This window comes from Carettochelys insculpta, chromosome 6, assembly GCF_033958435.1.
Source record: "Carettochelys insculpta isolate YL-2023 chromosome 6, ASM3395843v1, whole genome shotgun sequence".
Taxonomy (NCBI): domain Eukaryota; kingdom Metazoa; phylum Chordata; order Testudines; family Carettochelyidae; genus Carettochelys; species Carettochelys insculpta.
In genome coordinates this window covers 101,687,661-101,703,555 of record NC_134142.1, presented here as the reverse complement: position 1 = coordinate 101,703,555, position 15,895 = coordinate 101,687,661, and the positions used below count along the sequence as shown (strand labels likewise).

The window sequence follows — 15,895 nt, the reverse complement described above, 5'->3', positions numbered from 1 at the left end:
CAAATCTGCCAGTCAAGGACATGACTGGTAGGAGGAGTCACAACAAGAAAATGGAGAGGAAAGTAATTTCTACACCCGCCTGATATATAGTAAGAACTAAGAGGTCATATGAATCACTAGCCATCTGAGAATACACTAAACTATCAGCGCTGATGGAAACAGTTTTGCTCTACTCTCAAAGCAGAAGCAGAGTATAAGTGTACGGAAAATACTCTAGCACTGCCAACTTTTCATTTTCACTTGCAACCACAACTTTATCCTTGCACCAAGCACAGTCCTGATTTGGTTGTCTTTTGGGGAAAACAAAAACAATTCTTTATGCCTTCTCTCTCAAACAGACCCACTGCTGGGAGGGAGAAAGAGGGCAGGGCCCCATGATTCAAAAGGACCCAGAGCTCCCAGTCACAGCCACTGCCACTGCAGCAACAGAGAATGCAGGAGCGCTGGGCACCTTTTAAATGCCACCACAGCATCACACTGCTCTGTGCAACTTTAAGGGGGCAGCCCATACCACAGTCTGTCTGCCCTTGGCCCTGCCCTTTCTGGGGGCATGCAGCCAGCCCTCCACCACACCTTGCCCTGGGGCTTGTGGTGGCTGTCGGCCCCGCTGCTCTTGGGAAAAACATACCAGCTCAAGAGACAGCAAACTTGTTCTTCAAGACAACGTGGAGCATGATTATAGTGGTACCCTGCAGAGGGGGCTACTCTTACAAATCCGTTGGACACATCAAATGGTCTAAGATACAGCAGCCAAATCATTTACTGAGGTTGGCAGGAGACAGCATATATTAACCCAATGCTCCAGAGACTGTCCTGGTTTTATACATGTTTATATACGTTTCTAGGAGCAATCCAGGGCATTGTTAATGCTCTTTAAAACTCTGTGTGCTTTGGGACCTAGATGTAGACTTTTTAACCCTCATGAAACGCTACAACCATCGGGTTCAGCCAATGCACTGTTATGTTTAAGTGGAAGGGTTTGTGGCTCCAGCATTTTCACCAGAGGTCCCTCGGCTCTAGAATTCATTTCACTCATTGACCCACCAAAGCCCTTGTTTGCTAACCATTAGGCATGGATGATCCTGTCTGTCTACTCTGGTTGGGCCGAGGTCTGTGTCCAGAGGATAGTCGGTATTGTTAGGGCTTTTTGCTTTTAGTTTGGTCTGATTTGGATTCGTCCATTAGCCAGTGGCCACCCCTGGGTAAACAGTGGGAAAAAAAGACGTGTGGAATCATTTGTGTGAAAAATATTGCAAAAAGAAAATAATATTATTCACTCAGTTCAGTTGGAGACAGGATGACAGGCAAATCTGTAATGTACTGAAAAGAAATAACCATGCATTTGCAAGCAGCAGATTGTGTGGACTCTATTAGTTAAGTAAACAGTCATGTAAAACCGGGATACCCTATGATTTTAGGACTGTTCTAAGCCTTTTTTTCTATCATTTCCTTTTTCACCTAGCAATGCCCTTTTCAGTTGGATCTCACCTACTTTTTGAACTGTGCTTTTCTTACCCAGGCATTATTGTTTCCCATCCCACCCAAACTCCCTGTCCACAAACCAAGGTCAACATATTTAATATAATAGATCTTCACACAGTAAGTATATTCTGAAGTGAAATCAGAGCCAAATCTGTTCCCTGACAGTCGAAATCACCATTTCTGATGATTTAGAGACAACGATTTTTATTGTCACACATGAGATTTGGGAAACAACTTCATTGCCCCAGCACTGCAAGCCAAAGCTGACCTGACATAATTTGAAAGGGATATACTTGACCAATGGAGCAACAGACACTGATTGAAGCTTTTAGACCAAGAGCAGAATAAAAAGAGATACCAGAATTCCTCCATCATTTAGTTTCACAACCCCAAATGTGAATTCCCACACGCACACACTTTGAATGACCCACTTTTCTCTAGAGCATGTGGAAAAACCATCACATTGGACGTGCTGTTATTTTGAAGAGACCTTGACAAGAAATTCTTCCACGAGAACAAAAGTTCAAAATCATTGGAACTTGTCATTCATTTCACCCTGTCTTATAGGAACTACTTGCACTCCCTCAAAAAAGTAACAATGTGGTACCAAAAAACATCAAGAGACATTTTGCCAGTTACGTCTCCTGACGCATTTTTTCAGAAGACTGCCAGGAGTGCTCATCTGGAAACTTTGCCTACAGATCTTCACTTCATGTCTCTGTGCTCTTCTAGTGCTCAGCACTCATTTACGGGGAGAACGTTGTGATCTTCCCTGCAATTTGCATCAGATAGTTAGAACTTTGTGCTAAGTTACTTAGAATGCCAGACAAAAAGGGGACAGTGTGACGCTAATCAGTTTGCATCTGTCTCCTCCTGTGACTGTGATGTTCCATGAAGACAACTAATCCTTTATTAGGGAAAAAATGCAAACTATTAATTCAGTGTGGTGACCCTGTCAAAATACTGAAATGAGTAACAGTAACAGAACTTTACACAATGGGTATTTTTAATGCCATGGGAGTTAGAGAATAATGCTAAATGCTTAAACTCAAAGACCCAGTTTCCTGTGCTGGCACCAGCAGTAGCATTAAACGTTCACACATCAGGCATTTTTAAATCTCAGCTTTGAATAAACATTAAGTGACATGCAGTTGAACTTAAATAGCATCCCATTTCTTTTGTGGGAGGCTGCAGTTCTAACTGAAAATTACTATGCCCTCCGTCTGTCAGGAAGAACATTTCTGTTTGTAGGTAATCTAGTTAAGTCTCTGCTGCGTGTCTATAATTTATGGGTTTTCTGAGGCAGTATTTGATGCACACAAGAACGTCTTCATTTTACACAAGAGCTGTGTCTACACTAGCACCTTCCTTTCGAAGGGGCATGGTAACGAGGCAGTTCAGAAGATGCTAATGAGGTGCTTCCATGAATATGCAGCACCTCGTTAACATAATGACATCCACGTGTGATTCGAAAGTGCCACTTTCGAAATCTATGCCGCCTGCAAACCCTAAAACCAAATAGGAAGAAGGAGCTTTCAAAGTCCAGGGGGTCCTTTCGAAAGCCCCCCATCTGCATGGGTGACACGCATTTCGAAAGTGGCACTTTTGCATTGTGTATGGCCGCAGTTATGCTAAGGAGGCCCTGCGTATTCTTTCCAGTGCCTCGTTAGCATCTTCCCAACTCCCTCATTACCATGCCCCTTTCCGAAAGGAAGGGGCTAGTGTAGGCATAACTTATGTCTCCTTACTTGGGATAGATATATTTGTTGCATGTACCTCTACTAAAACAATACATCCCTCAAAAAACTCAAGCCTTTTTTCTCTACATTATCAGTTCAAATAGAGCTCTAGTCAGCAACAGCTACTGATGGAACAAACTCAATTTGTGACCTAAGGTAGCTTGTATTCAGGTAAGAGATTGCCATTTCTATGACTGACTGTACCAAATGCTAAAAGCTCTGAAGTCTGGAATATTTCAAACACAAATGTAGATCCACACATCAAAGCTCACACTGTCTCTAGTCATGATAGAGCTGTTACCAGAATCTGATGGGTATTTGGTGTCCTATTTGAAATGAATTGATGGCTTATATCCACATCTTCATGAATAAACGTCCACCTCATTCAAATCCCTCCTCAAACTTCATTTCTGCCCTCTCACCTACTAGAAGCAAAGGACTGGGAGAGGTAACAAATAAAGGACCAGAATAGTAAAGTTTAGCATATCCAGTAATGAGTAACAGTGCAGTCCTACTGCTGGCATATGAGGGTTGCCAGTTAGGGTTGTATTCCCAGAGGTTTCATCACATGACGTAATTTTGATTAAAGATTATCCTGTAATTCCTGAAGGCTCCTGGACAACCCTGTTCCCCTTCCTAACCTGAGATACACTATTTTTGACCTCATGTTGAATTTAAACTGTGTGCCTTTGAGTTTGTGAAGAATCAAGTACATCTTGGAAGGAGACTCAAAAAAAAACCCTAATAATTAAGTTAAACTTAAAAAAAATCAACATCACAGTTGGTATCAATTATTCCCCATTTGAAGTCTTAACAAGGAAGCCAAGGACTGAATTCAAACTGAAACTGAACTAACCTACTAGTGGCCTCTAGGAGCTAGAACTGGAGCAAAAGGCAATATAGGGAAGCTTGCATTCCTAAAAATATCTGGTGCACCTCATCTATGAGCAAGATTGCACTCACCATGGAGGTCAATTTGGCAAGCGTTTGCAGCTTTCAAACACACCATATGTAAAGGGAACAAGATACATGAAAAGAAATGCTGACAATCAGATCAGAGTAAGCATGCTGAGCCTCAAGTCTCAGCAGGTAGCCCTGTCCAAAAAGTGCATCCAAAATCCTTCCCAAACAGGAAAGTTCAGGTCACAAAGGGAAGGCGGGAGGGGCTTGTTCTGCAGACCTTGTTCTGGCAAGGTCTCCCCTCACCTTACTGAAGTTTAATATGACCGGGAGCATTTACAAGCTGAAGATCTGGGCCAAACTGAGAATATAAATATCTGGTTTCAGTTCCCCAAACTTGTGTGTATTTGAACTGCCAACCAAATCCCAACTGCAGACCAAAACAAATGAGAAGCAATAGTTACATACGCTGTACAACCTAGAAACAAAATTAACACACAGGGTATGCGATATGAGAAAATGAAGTAACTTGAAAAGTAAAATGAATTTCATTTGGCTTTCATTGGACAAGACTTAATGAAGAAGTTTGGTTTGAAACACAATTTGGCTCAGTGATCACAGGGGGTGTTTCCATAACGCAGTAAGATCCAGGAGACTTGCCTCCTCCCTGCCCCCACCTTTAAAAAAAAGAAGTCAGACCTGCTATAGACACCTACAACCTAACCCCGCAAGATGCTGAATATAATGAACCATGATTGCCTACACAGAAACCCCACAATCAGCAGAGACCAAACCATGAAGTTTGCCATCAGAAGCAAGTAATTTAGTAGTGAAGATAAAATTTTCATAAACCCTACAGTGACTAAGGCACCCCACTCATGCATTTTCAAAAGTAACTTGTGCACTTTAGATCTGCATCCTACTAATTTTCAGTGAGACTTTAGCTCCTAAGTCCCAGGTCCTCCAAAGGAATTTAAGCATCTACTTTCAGTTGAAATCAACGAGAGTTAGAGACCTACATACCTGAGAAGACCAGCATGCTAGAACAATTTTTCTAGTGGGGATAGTGAAAATCACTGAAGCAAACTGTAAATTCTGTGTACCGCGGTAGGGAACCTTTTTTGGGTAGGGGAACACTGACACATCGACAAATCATCTGAGGCCACAGAAGTGAGAAACAAACAAATAAATAAATAAATAAAAACCTTGCTAATGTGGCCCCAACTGTCTAGGGACCAGGACTCTGAGGCCTGGGTGGGAGGGAGCGTGTAGGAGCAGGACGGGGGGGACGTATCTAAGTGAGAGGAAAGGTGCAGAGACACAACCAGACACATTAAACACATATGATAGCCACACTTCCTCTAACGTAGTGCTCATCCTCAGCTGAAGCATGCTCAGTACTTCAGAGAAGACGTTCAGTACCCTGAAGTACCAAGTCCCTACTGTCACACATTCGTTTGAGGGTTTCAGTGGAGTTGTGCTCTTTCCTACAGGGCTGAATCAGACCCACCAGACTTCTTACAGAAGCCAAATAGAAAAGCTTTGTTGCAGCCAGAAACAGAATTCAGGTCTCCTGACTCCCACCCATGTGCATAAACTAAAAGCCCATCCTCTCTCCACTAATCAAGAGAAAAAATAGAATGCAAGCTCTTTAGTTTTATATGCCTGCAGGAAATTCAGCTGTGCTTTACAGTTAAAAAGGAAGGTTTTTCACTGCACTGAAGCTGACCTCTTTACAAGGGGTTAGCATCATTTCTTCAAATACCCCACCCCTAAAAATAGCTCAACTTCCTAAACATACTTCAGCAGTTCCAGTCACTCCCAGATCCCATTCAACTTTTTTAACTGGCAACATTTAACCAGCTATTAAAAAAGGAGGCCCAGCTGCCCCAGTGATTCTTCCCAGTGGGTCTTGGATGTTTATGGAACACAATGAAAACAATAAAATCATGCTATTCCATCAAGACTTCTCAATCAGGATGAACTGGCATGGCACATTAAAGTCCACAGATTACACAATGGTTTGCAGGGCCACCACTAATAAGGGGTCACATGCTCCTTAGAAAGATACTGTATATTTTAAAAGTCACTCATTTAAAGGAAAACTGCAGTGATTGGTTCTCATTTTCTAGGAACAGACTGAGGCTGGACTCTGTGCATACACAGAGGTGGAGAAAAATAAAGAGAGCCTTTCCCCTTGCTTCCCATACTAGCTATGATTGCAATGACAGCATTAAGTCAAGCCCCGGGTCTGCTCAGGGCTAATGGCGGTCCTACCCACCCTAAAAAACATGGGGAGAAAACAAGGCCACGGCCCTTCTCCACCTCCGCACAGCAGCTGGCTAGTGGTGGAGTGGAATGCATGCCACACAGTTTAAGATGCTGTCTAGGAGACTTACTGGCTCCTGGAACATCCACTGAAGAGACACCACTTTCACATGCTCCCAGCCCCAAAGGCACAAGCAGTCCCATACATAATAAGCAAATAAGAGACAGCTAATAAGAGACACAGCGCAATTACTGGGTGACAGAACTGGGTCCTGTGTCAACATATAAAAGCAAGATGGCAGCTTCCTGCTATTTTAGTCATTTCCATTCATATGAAGTTTATTCATTTAAAAATTCATTATCAACATGCATGTTTTGTTAACTAGAGAGATTATCTTGTGTCAATGAACTGCAATTTTCCTTTAAATAACCATGATAATTTCCTGAAGTCACAAACCTAAAGGAATTTTAACCATTAATGTGATAAAAGCCATTCTTGCCGTTCAACCCTGCTGATCTGCTTTGTATTCTGATGAATATGTAAAAGAAATAATGGCACCTCAATTACATACCGCTCCAGCTCATTACTATTCTTAAATCTGAGATCCCATTCCAACCATTCCAACTCTGGGTAAATTTAGCCCTTCTACACTAAGGAATATCTCCACATACTGATCACATGTTAACCTTGAAAAATCAAAACACACTCTCAGGTTTCCAACTTAACTCAATCACTATTTAATACACTCCTCTATTTCATCTGAGGAAAGACCCTAGAACTACATTATTTACATTAATAAAACAACTTCTCCCTTTATTTTCCATTAGTTTTGATCACTTGAGGTGGATATTATTGGATGGCTCAATCATTAGCTATATACACTCAAATACCTAGACACTTCTGAAATAGACAAAAGAAGATCCCAAAAAAGCCCATGTGATGATAAAAGATGACTACTGCTAAACATTGTGTTATTCCAACATTATTAGTGACATATTGTGTACAAGCTGTAATATTCACCATGGGACATTAAGACCGGATAACAAGAACAAAAGTGCATTTCAGCAGTAGGACTGGACTCAACAGTCAGAAAGCTCTGTAATATTCTGCTGCTATTCTTACAATTGTGGTGACGTGTTGCTCCTTAGCGAGGCGAGCATTTGGTAACAAGCCAGGAGAAGCACATCTGATTTTCCCACCAAGTGAACTGTTGAAGCAGTCCCCTGAGCTCTTCCACTCAGTCTATCTTGGGATCAGAAGCTTTTCCATTCAGTTCCAGGTGGCTCATCTACACTTTATAAAATGTGTGCAAATATTCAAGTCAGTGGGACTGACTGTGCAAACGAGCACAGAGGAGAACAGATGAATTCTTGCAGCTGTCCTTACTTCTGTACATCAAAGCTAAGCAGCAACAGCATAAAACAGATTTGAAAAATATGGGCTACACCCTCAGCAGGCACGCACTGGCATAGCACATCTCCACTGAAGAAGTTAGGGCAATGTACACCAGCTGGGGGCCTACTCCTGCCTGCACAGTGATGTCTCCAAAGGACAGAATAAAATTTGGTGCTATGAAGTGCCCATACCACACAACACTTGGTCCTTATGCAGATGTCGGTACAACTTACACTTCTTTTCCCTCCAAAAGGCAACATTAAAATGCCTTTTGCTTTCTTTTGAAAGGGACAGGCCCGGCTGGTGGGTTTGCTGACCCGACCCAGGGATAGCGGAGGAGAAGAAACAATGAATGCCCTAGTAAAAAGAAATCGCTGTAGTCCCCAAGCACCGTATGAAAGGCACATGATGGAAGTGGTGCACCGGCGCCCCCTCTCCCCTGCACGGCGCACTGCAAGCAAAGCCGGGGAAACAGCGACTTTCTTACCCAAGTCCCCGGACCGAGTGACATAGGGCCACCGCTTCCACCGCCGCAAAGGGCTCCCAGCCTCCCGGGAGACGCAAGGGCACCGCCGAGTGCTGGAAAGCGAAGATCGTTCATTCCTCGTCTCCTTCCCCGCTCCCCCTCCTCCCCGCGGCCCCCTCCCCATCTGGCATCTATTGTTCGGCGCGGCCACACTGCCCATTGAAACGCGCGCGCGCCGGTCCTCTCCCGAGCCGAGCGCGGAGCGCAGAGACAATGGATCTTAGCGAGAGCCACCTACCACCGCAAGTCTTCCTCCGTCTCCGCAGGCGGCCGCGCGGGGCCAGGCTGGGACCCAGGCGGCTGCCCGGAGCCGAGGACGCCGCCGCGGATTCCAGCTGCTGCAGCTCGGTGGACGCCTCCAGCTCTGCGCTCCAAGTCCGGCCCGAGGCAGCTTTTGGGAAAAGCTGGGAAGAGGGGGAGGGTGGGCGGGAGAACGAGAACTATGCAAAGGCAGGAAGTGGAGACGGCAGCGGCCAGTGCGGGAGATTAATGGGAACCAGTAACCCGGCAGCCAACAAAGGAACCTGCTCCCTAATCACAGCCCCCCGGTTTCCACCGCAGCCACGGCCACAAACAGGGGCCGGCGGACTCCACAAAGGAGAAGCAATGCAGCCCCCACCCTGATTTCTACTCCCAGCAGGGGAGACCCGCGAACCAAGCTCTTGATCCTCGGCAGAGAGAGTGAGCCAACCCCAGGGAGCGTGAGGACCCTGGCGCGGCAGAGGGAACCACGTCCCCAGGCAGTAGCAAAGGGCAACAGACGAGCAGTCGTTGGGGTCACGATGAAATGAGCAAGACATGGGAACTGTTGCCCTGATTTATTTTTAAGCGGAATCGTGTATTTTATATGTATTATTTATTTGTTTTAAAAACATCCTCTTTCCTTACAGAAGCCACCCTGAAGAGTTGGCAGCAGCCAGCCAAACTGCAACTTTCTGTCCTTTTCCGTCTTTCATACACAGACGCTGGCCCTCTTAGACCATATGGTTTTAATCATGGGAGAAGTGGATCTGATAGTATGCATGGAAGCTGTGAGAGCTTGGAGTGAGAGAACTGACTGTTACAAAAATCTAAAAAGTTCTCCAAACTCATAGTGAAAGAGTATTGAAGTCCCAGTATAACTCTACAAAGGACAGATGAAAACTTCTGGTGAACTTCATTAATGGTACCTGTTGCAGAACTCCAATCTGCTAGGGATAGCTTCATTCATAGCAGTAGTGTACTGTAATGATCTCCCTGGAGGATGGGAACAAAACTGTCCAACTATAGGTCATAAGTCCCATAACCACTAAAGAGGCAGAACAAATGTGAGGCTCTGATCCTGCACCCACCTGGAGCCACACTGATCCAGCTGTGGGATCAGAGACAAACCAAAACTCAAAGGAACACGAAAAGCCTGGAATGGGGTACCTGGCAAAGAGGAGATGGTGCCGTTTTTCTAGATGTCTACTGAATGCCAACTAAGCATACCTGAAACGTATGGACCAAATCCGTAGCATTGATTTCAATGTAGTTACACCAGATTATCACTGAGAACCTAGCTCACAATTTTTAATGTAAAATAAATGTGGATCACCCCTACTCTATAAAAGACCCATTTTGCCATCAGTTAGCTACAACAGACAACTGATTTATTTTTAATTAGCAGTCTTGTATCACCTTAAAGACTAGCACATTTATTAGGTCATGAGCTTTTGTAGGTAAGACCCACCTTCTCAGATGACTGAAGTGGGTCTTTCTCACAACAGCTCATGAGTTAATAACTTTGTTAGTCTTTAAAGTGCTACAGGATGACTTGTGATTTAATTTTAAAATTAGTAGGGGGTGAGGAAAAAAAGTCTTTCAGAGGTAAATATTTATACAGAGATTGATTACATCATCATGTGTTATATGAACAACAGAAAAACAGAGAAGGACGAGTTGGAAAAGTGACTGAGCCAGGGAAAAGATCAGAAAGGCACCAAATCGGGAAAACAGGAGGGCCAAATTTGTAAAGATATTCAGGCATGTAACTCAAGGGGAATTGGGCACCCAAATACTTTTAAAAGTCTAACCCTATGGCATTTGGTTAATTTTATGTATGTGCTTAAATCCCATTGACTTCAATGAGACCTAATCATATACTTAAGAATTAAGCATGTGCTTACCTGCTTTGCTTCGTAAGAATACTTTCCTGAATCAAGAAAGAGGAAACAGAAATTTTCTTAGCTTCCACAGTGAACATACAAATAAATTACTGGTGATGAATCTTGATATATCAAGACAGTATGGTCCCACATGACAAGGAAATATGATATAGTTGTCTAATAGTCCACATACCCAGTTACATTTTAGAGAATGAATATAAAGGAAATGAGTGCAACATCCATCTGGTTTCTAATGCTAAAATGTGTTTCAAAGCAAAGGCCATTTCAGTTGTCAGCCTTTTTGCAGCAGATGTATTTACGCAGCTGCAAAAAGTGTATTGTATCACTGTACATCAAAAATTGCTGGAGTTTAAGTTGTAACATTCAGAGAATAACTGAACTATTGTTTAAAAAGCTGCTGTTAAAAATACCCTGAACAATCATGACAGGAACATCTTTTCTAGCCAAGGAATGGACATTCAAGAAACTTTTGTTACTTCCATCCCATATCTCCACATATTACTGAAAATAAAAATGTGGCTAATATAATGACCAGCAGAATGAGAATAAGCAGGTCCCTACTCTAACAATGGCTCATTGTGTCACCTTGTTTACACCACAACATGCATGTGCCTCAGTTTATTCATCAACAAAAGAGATATGAGAACAGTGCAAGATTTTAATATTTGTCAAGCACTTTGAGAATCCTTAGCTAACAAGCAAAAACAAGTGCACCATATTATTAATCATTTATAAATTTAGTATTTGATATGCAGTGCAGCTTCTCTCACACTCATCAACAGAAGTTGGTCCAATACTACCTTGTCCAGCTTGTCTGTTATTTTTATGTGAGGCAAGAATAAATCCTTAGATATACTAAGTTTTTCCTGAACCAGAGACACCCTAAATGTAATCAGACAAAGAGGGATGGACAAATTGAAAATCAGGGTCAACCTGCCTGATTGTTGGCTCAAGCCAAGCTGCATTCAGCAAAGCAACAGAAAATAAAGGTTTGTATGCCCACTTTGCTCCTTCACATATGTCTGCTCCTCCCACCCCCACCCAGCATAAGTTAGAGGAGTGTATCTTAAACTCTTTGAGACCAAGGAACACCAAATAATATTTTTATGCAGAACACATGAAAATTTTCTTCAAAAATCCTGTTTCAGAACAAAATCCAAACAAACAGCAACATACAGTATACAGCAAAAACAAAATGAAGTAATTTAATCAGGTACTATAGCAATGAAGAAGTAACATTCTATCTGGTTCTAATAACAGAAAACATATACCATCAGTGTATGATGTGTAAAAAGTGTCAGGCCCAGGCAGCACACCTGCAAGTTATTCATGGAACACCAGTGTTCCCCAGATCATAGTTTAATAAACACTGGGTTAGAGAGCCTCAGAAATGCTCTGTCATACACAACAAGGGCTATATCTACACTAGCACACTATGTCGAAGGAGCCTATTTCGAAGTAAGGACATCGAAATAGGCTACTTCGACATGTATCGTCTACATGTCCTCCAGGGCTGGTGCTGTCGACATTCCACATCGAAGTAGCGACAGGGAACATCGAAAGGAGCCGCCCCAGAAGGAAATGTGGAGCATCCACACACACAAGCGCTCCCCGTCGATATAAGGGGCCAGCAAAGCCCCAAGCCGCTCCCTTAAAGGGCCTCTCCCAGACACACTTGCCCTGCACAGCACGAGATCCACAGAGCTGACAACCAGTTGTAGACCCTGTGCACGCAGCATGGACCCCCAGCTGCAGCAGCAGCAGCCAGAAGCCCTGGGCTAAGGGCTGCTGCACGCGGTAACCATAGAGCCCCGCAGGGGCTGGACAGAGCGTCCCTCAACCCCTCAGCTGATGGCTGCCATGGAAGACCCCACTATTTCCACGTAGCAGGATGCAGATCATCGACACATGCCCTATTTTGACGAACGTCGAAGTAGGGCGCTATTCCCATCTTCGGATGGGAATAGCGATTTCAACGTCAAAAGAGCACACGGCCCGTGTAGAGGTGACGCGTGTTATTTCGATGTGCTGGCTACTTCAAAGTAGCTGGCTAGCGTAGACGCACCCAAGAAGTCCCGTGGCACCTTGTAGACCAACAGAATTTTGGTGCATAAGCCCACAAAAACTTATGCTCCAAAATATGTTAGTTTATAAGGTGCCACAGGACTACTTCTTGTTTTTGAAGATACAGACTAACTTGGCTACCCCTCTAAATACCTGTCATACACAACAGCCTCCAAAGGGCTAAAAGCTGAGAACACCCGAAGTGCAGAAGGGTGTGCTGCATCTGTATGGCCCCTTCTGAGACAGTTGGGTAGCCCTGATTCCAGGTGGTATAAAGACAGTCTGAGACCCACTATACTGGATATTCCCAGGTGGCCAGATATGCCTATTTTAACTATCTCTTTTGCTATCAAAAACAGTGTAAAGTGTAAACAATGCATCTATAGCGTGGACAAGGCCCCATTTTTTAGGTTAGGGTCTGTCAATAATGTCATATAGATCACAGGTTCAAAGGATTTATTATATCTCAGCATAAAAGCAACGCTCTTTAGCTTTCCTGTTCTTTTGCTGGTTCCAGTGCAGTCCTGAGAATGATGTAAATATCATTTTTGGTACTGAACAGTAGTAATATTATATTCTCAAGCTCTGATATGCCACAGCAAAAGTAACCAGTTAAATGCCCTTGAAAGTGTTACTTCTTTGTTTATGTTAAAAGGCAACTTAATGCAATGGCAAATTACTTCATAGTTACATTTTTTGTTGAGCGACCACTTGAAGTTGTCAGACAAACACAATGGCAGCAATGCTCCAAAACTGAACAAGTATCCGGTGCTCTTTGAGTACATGTGCAACTTTATAGCACTGGCATTATGTAGCAACCACTGCCTGCTTGAAGCATGGTCACTTGTCCTCATTTTAAACATACCACCAATAAGCAACGGTTACACAAAAAGTGATGTTATGAGAAGTGTAGCTGTAGCTATGAAATTTCATGCTGCTTTATAAATAATTTTGAGATTTCACTGAAGTCTGAAATGCAATCTCACTATAATACCTCCTAGGTACAGAACTGCTTTAAATCACCACATAATATTGCTTTAATGAGATGCAAGTCCTTTTACATGTAGAGGACTGAAGGAACTTGGCTTGTTTAGCCTAAATCAAACAAGGACTGAAGGGAGATATACCCATTCTCTAAATACATCAGAGTAATAAATACCAGGGAGAGAGAAGAGTTATTTATGTGCTAACTTAACAAGAAACAAGGACAAATGGATTTTAACTGGCTGTCTATAAGTTTAAACTTGCAATTAGACAAAGTTTTCCAAACAGAGCAATGAAGTTCTGAAACAGCCCTTCAAGGTGAGCAGTGGAGGCAAAAAACATAACTTGTTTCAAAACTGAGCTTGATACATTTATAGTAAGAATGCCATGCCTACAAAGGCATATGGCCCATCTGGGAATACTAGCAGCAAAAATCCTCAATGGTCTGAGATGAGGAAGTAGATGAGGATGGCTATGAATTAAACTTTTGAATATCTTGGTTTTTATTGCATTTGTAGCCCATTTCATTACTTTGATGCACAAGCTGTATACGTATAATTTATCACTGTCACTTAAGATGACAACTCTGCACACTAGGATCTATAAATCTATATTTATTCATGCCCTATATAAGCAAATCAAATTTATTTGCTCTAAGCTTATAAAAACTTTTTTTAATTTTAACAGTTACTGCAGTGTACTAACTTGAAGGAACTGACCTGTGTACCAACTTCGTCTGGACCAGCATTAAATAGTGTTATAGTAGGTAACAGCCTTAGCATGGTAACTGAAGGTTGTTTTTTTTCTTTTTTTTCAGATAGTTTCCCATCAAATCTGCCTCTTGCTGCAAATTAATTTGCAATTAAGCTTTTTGTTTAGTGAATTCCTGAGAGCTTCTTTGGAACATCTTTTCTTTTCTGAGGAGGAAACAAAGGGTATTAAAGAGAGCAAAGTCTTAGGTCAATCATTAAACATTATGTGTTAAGCATGGCAAAAAAGCAATAATATTTATTTTATATTCAGTAAATTCCTATCTGGCAGCCACAGGACCAGGAGGTTGCCAGGTATTCAAATATTCTGGAAAATAGAGAGGTATACCTAGCAATGCATAACACTAAAGAAAAACAAGATTAGCTATTAAGAAACAAACAAAAATGTATGCAGAGTACTTTATTTATCAACAACACTAATACTGTACACTGTAAACATCCTGTGTTTGCTGTTATTTATTTGTATTTACTTTCGCTATCTTGTACTTATGGAAAACATAACTAAAATTTACTTATGGTTAAAATGCCAGTTATTTGAGAGTTGTGGCTAATAGAATGCTGGGTATGAAAGAGTTTCTTGTTCTAGCATAGATAGGTATTCAGTAGGTGTCACTGGCATCTCAGTAAACATGTATTTAATTAGTTACTACTTGCAATCTTCAAGTTTCAAAACACAACTGCACTTTCACAATTACACAATAAAACAATGTCCACAGTATCACAGCTGAGTTTTCTTGTATTTCACTCAGTGAGTGGCAGTGCGTGACCTACCCCTTATATGCCCCGTGAACGCATGGCTGACTACGTGTTAAGAGGTTTGAGGAAAATATAGATCTCTGAAAGTTGGAAGGTTCTACAAGAGTCTACAAAGGGCCAACCTCCAGAACATTCTAGGAGGTTCGTGAAAAATGAATCCACATGTAAAAACCAAAACCATTTTACTTCAAATATTCTACTTTTCACTTTATCGCTAACAAAAACTGCACCCTGAGCCTGGCACCCCAAGAAGTCATCATGTTAGCCACCTGTCCTGTCCCTAAATTTCTCTCTGCCTCTTGCTAATGACTAAGGAGCACGAGTATTCTCATAAATGGCTACATAAAATAGGACCCTAGTTATTCAACTGATCAAGCCTTGTGTGTTTTGTCCCACCTGCTGATTTTAATGACAAAACTAACCTTTTTTACTGCCTTTCTTCTTACTACTTGATTTGCAGACTCAGCAGTGCTATGACTGAGCTGTTGCAGCTTTGGTGTTTTCAAAATAGCTCAGTGGTTTGTGCATTGGCCTTGTAAACCAAGGGTTGCAAGCTCAACACATGAGGAAGCTATTTAGGAGTCTGGACCAAATAGACTAAAAAAAAAAAATCTGTCAGGGATGGTGCCTGGTCCTGCCGAGAGGGCAGGGGAATGGACTCCATGACCTCTTGATGTCCCTTCCAGCTCCGTGTGATACGCATAGCTTCATGTACAACCAGATATACAGTCTGGTCCACAAAACTGGGGACAATGTAGGAGATGGAAAGAGCACTACTTAGTTCTGGGAGCTCAGGCTGCATTCGAAGGTCTGATGATTAAATTAAAACAATACTTTTATTTATAAACTGGGCCCATTTCATC

At 42.4% G+C, this 15,895-nt stretch overlaps 1 protein-coding gene across 4 annotated transcripts in view; it reads right to left on the bottom strand.

The window, feature by feature from the left end:
- Nucleotides 1-8,696, bottom strand: part of DENND2B (DENN domain containing 2B) — a 295,741-nt gene extending 287,045 nt beyond the window's left edge. For all 4 annotated transcript variants that reach the window (XM_074997690.1, XM_074997686.1, XM_074997691.1 and 1 more), the window contains exon 1: nucleotides 8,550-8,696. The gene's annotated coding sequence lies outside the window, so the exon portion shown is untranslated. The remainder of the gene's footprint in view (nucleotides 1-8,549) is intronic.
- Nucleotides 8,697-15,895: the final 7,199 nt, after the last annotated feature.